Below are 3452 nucleotides of genomic sequence, written 5' to 3'. Positions count from 1 at the left end.
CACACGCGTACGTAAACGTGAAATATTTCGAAACGTGTAAGATTGTATAATAAATAACTCTGATGCATGGCAGGTATAGCTTTAGAAATATTAGTGTAGGCATATATACGTAATATAATAAATAATAATTGAATCTTTTTAAATATTGTCATTATTTTTTATATGCTAAGTTGCGTTCATCTGTTTCTTCCGAACCGCATTGATTTAGCCTTCAAACACAACTCATTTCACACAACGCACAATGCTTCAAGCAAACTACAACATCTTTTGCATTCATATATATGTATATATGTATATATTTACATATATGTATGAAAATATGTACATGAAGGTATTCATAGTGAATATATATATGTATGAAAGTATACATGAATATATCTATGAAATATATATATAAATATAAGAGCATATATAAGAAAATATCTATGTTGATATATATATATATATATATATATATATGAGTGCATATATAAGAGATGGTATGAATGTATGTATATATGTGTATATATTTTAAAGAGAATTACAATAAACAGTCTAAAGAGCTGAGTTTATTTTAATGTATTAGTAAATGCATTAATACTATGAATAGAAAACAGTGCTCGTTGTAATGTAGATATATAATAAGCTCGATAGACATAGATATCCTAGAGCTATTTTGATATTGGGTAAAATGATTCATAATTTTAATAAAAATCGGTTACAAAAGAAAAACACAAAGAAAATCAATAAACTGTATGATGGTTTCGGAAACGATGTTTTATTGAGATAGACAATACATATTGAACAAGAATTTTATCATTTGATTTAAAAGAAAGTCTTGTCATCAGCAAAAAGAGTGAGTGGGGGTTTAAAGACACCAAACATAAAACCAGGATTTTTTTTTTTTAAGTAAGGCAGATATATCTTGAAAATATTTAAAATATAAAGAAAAACAGTTACTTATTTTCAGGTTGATAAACAAGTAAAATAAAATTCAAATACAATCGGGTGGAAAAGTAAGGGTACGTGGGGAAAGCTTTAATATTCCTAATAAAAAAAATATATACCTTTTATTCGCCCGCCTTTAAAGCCCGTAAGTATCATAGTCAATCCATTCCTTGGCATGCTTTTAAATGTAGTTTATGAATAGTTGAAATGGTGATATATACAAACTTCAAACGAAAAGCTAATAAAAGTAATATTACCAGTTTAATATCGTTGGAAACGCTATATTTGAATATAAATTAAATAATTTATTTATAAAGGGAGATAACTGCCATTTTTGAAAAATGTTACTCAAATAGAAAAATAAAGAAACATATATTGTTCAAAGGGACATAATCAGTAATTACTTATAAACTTAGTTATTTTTATATAATACTAGACTACCCGTGACCCGTTGGGTCAGTATGTTATATTAGCTATGGAATTCATGTATGAGCGTGACACTTGTGACGTAAAGAAACTAGTTTTTTTTATTTACATAACACAAACATTTCTATGAAAGTATATTAAAATTAAAAAAATAACGGACGGATCACTCAAACATTAAAAAATATTCTCCCTAATCGTGTAAAGTTACCTATTTTTCCGAATAATCGCTCAAAAATCGAAAATTAAACATGATTTTCCTACGAATCGAACGCCGACGAAAGTGATTTAGAAGCAAAAACGCACATGCACCTACCAATGAGAAATATAAGAATGAAAAAACTATATTGTAATCCTTCAAACAAGTTATAGAAACTTAAAATCTAAAAAAAAATAATTAATTAAACCTGAAGCAAAAAATAAAACCTAAATAAATAAAATAAAATAAAACTAATATTGAAACAGATTAGTAAATGTGTCAACAAATTTAACGTTCTCACAGAACTATTTTGTATCTAGAAATGTAAACAAAAAATAAAAAAGAAAAAGGACGGATAGAGAGTAGTAGTAGTAGTAGTAGTAGTAGTAGTAGTAGTAGTAGTCTTAGCTTTACTGCTTATATTTGTCAACGGGTTAAAGTTGTTTAGTTGTAAGAAAATAGCAACAGAATAGTTGTAATAAAGAATTGTTGCAAAACACCCCAACTCTTCCTAAGTTAAATAGTTATTTCGAAATAATAACGTTAATAATTCAGAGGTAAAAATCTGCAAAAGAAGCGATTTTTGTTTATTTGTTTACGTTCTTATGCGTCAATCGTTATGCGCGCATGCGCAACCGGTGTCATAAACCGAAAAGTGGGTTACATTATTCATTACAAGGTTACTTGAGATTTATAATTATATAAATTTTAAGCATAGTAATATTAATAAAATCAATAATAGTAATATTATTAATCTTTTTTGTAGTAATTTAATAATAATATTATGTATAATAGTGACTATAATAGTTATAGACCTAATATTAACAATCACAAGATTTAAATTTCAAATAAAGCAGATAATAAAATAAAACGGAAAATAATGGTCAAATATCAAATAATAATAATAATAATAATAATAATAATAATAATAATAATAATAATAATAGTAACAACCCATAATAATAATAGTTATTATGTTATAAATTATAAATATTTAAAATAGATTAGTAATAGAAAAGATTATGATTTATGGTGGCTTAAATTTTCGAACCTAAACCAACATTTATGAATGCATCCCGTAGGAATTTCGTCTTTCAAGTTTAAGAGAATGGATTTATTGCCATTATATTTTAAAATATTAAGGGGTCCATATCTACAAATTCTGCAGAATTTGTCTCCTGGCATACATGCTTTATAAGATCCTATTATTTCCTGTTTTAAATAGAAGGGACTAATTCTATCATTAAGCCGCCAAATATGTTTAGATAAAGAAGTCTGGTTTTTCAAGGAAAGGTTTTTGAAGGAGTATTTATGCGTGGAGATCCTGTGTTTAATAAGTCCATATGTGGACCCGAAATAAATTGCATTTTGTTTAATATATTTGTTGTCAGCTTGATTTAGAGTGGTATTGGTATGTAATATGTTTGGCTGTATTTGATTGGTAGATTGGTTAATGCAGGTGCTGTCATTGATTAACTGTGTGGTGGAGTTCGTCTGTGAGAAAGGATTTATATGGTTGCTATTAACATAATTTATATTTGTGGTTTGTGACACTGTGCAGCTATAAATCACATTTTTCTACTTTGCAGGTACCTTGTAAAGGACTTTATTTTTTCTTCTACAGTTTCCATATTTGCATTTTGTATCTTACTAATTTTTGTATTGTTGGAACTAATCAATTTTATGTAGGTTTGGCATAGTTGAGTAAGACATTTTGACAGTGGTCTTGTTAAAGATTTTTATTGTATCTATGAGGGGCTTTAAAGTTATTTTCTAATATTTTAAAGAATTTGTTGGTTAGGTTTGTCTTAAGATTTTTAAGATTATGGAGGGTTAAACCATAGGATTTCCCTATGTCTGTTTTTACGCTTACAGATTTGTCTTTGTGGGTTCTTTGTGTTGG

This window comes from Euprymna scolopes, chromosome 5 (assembly GCF_053919585.1).
Source record: "Euprymna scolopes isolate OS-2025 chromosome 5, ASM5391958v1, whole genome shotgun sequence".
NCBI classification, from domain to species: Eukaryota; Metazoa; Mollusca; class Cephalopoda; order Sepiida; family Sepiolidae; genus Euprymna; species Euprymna scolopes.
The sequence above is the reverse complement of the archived record's forward strand: the minus strand, read 5'-3'. Positions refer to the sequence as shown.